The sequence below is a fragment of the Gavialis gangeticus genome, unplaced genomic scaffold, assembly GCF_001723915.1.
Source record: "Gavialis gangeticus isolate Ggan-Ray unplaced genomic scaffold, GavGan_comp1, whole genome shotgun sequence".
NCBI classification, from domain to species: domain Eukaryota; kingdom Metazoa; phylum Chordata; order Crocodylia; family Gavialidae; genus Gavialis; species Gavialis gangeticus.
The window spans coordinates 24,835,101-24,835,834 of NW_017729009.1; positions in this window are offsets into that span (position 1 = coordinate 24,835,101).

Genomic DNA, 734 nt, shown 5'->3' on the forward strand with positions numbered 1-734 from the left:
CCCGCGCACCTGCGCCTCCGCCGGCAGGTGCGGGCCAGGACGCCGGCGCGGGGGAGCCCCCGGCCCCGGGCGCTGTGTGCGAGCGGGCACGCTCTGCCCCCGGGAAACGCCTGGAAACAGACCTGTGAAGGTCGCCTGGTTCATTAAGCGGCTGCAGATGTCGGGGCGGGCACGTGCCAGCTGCCCTCCCCCGCGGTCCGCTCAGGCCCCTTCCCTTCCCCCAAGTTACCTTCTCCCCTGCAGGTCGAATCTGCCGGACGTCCTCGGTTCCTACCGGCCTCTGTCCTTTGGTGAGCCAGGAAGGCAGGGAAAGGGGGGCACCAGCCAGGCAGAGCCAAGGGGTAGGGGGGCAGCAGCTGGTCCTGCCCATCAGCCAGCGGCTTCTGCAAGCCCCAGCACTGAACGCGCCTGGGGCACGGCAAGCGATCCCGTCTCTTGGGGAGGGATGCAAAGGTAGGGAAGACACTTCGGGATTTCGCCGGGCTCTGGGTGTCAGAACAGTCTTTCCCCACTGTGCAAAGCCCCAGAGAGATGCTGCTTCGTGCCAGTGTGAGAGAGCTGGCGAGCAAGCGCCTGTGTTGCAAAACCGTTCTGGTGATCCTTAATAACAGCAAAACTGGTACTGACTTGAGGTGGTATCGGGCCCCGGGAATGGCTCCTCCAAAAAAGAGGAGAGGGGCTAAGTGGCTGGATTAACTTTCCTGAAGTCATACCGTTTTTGGATGGGACAGCTG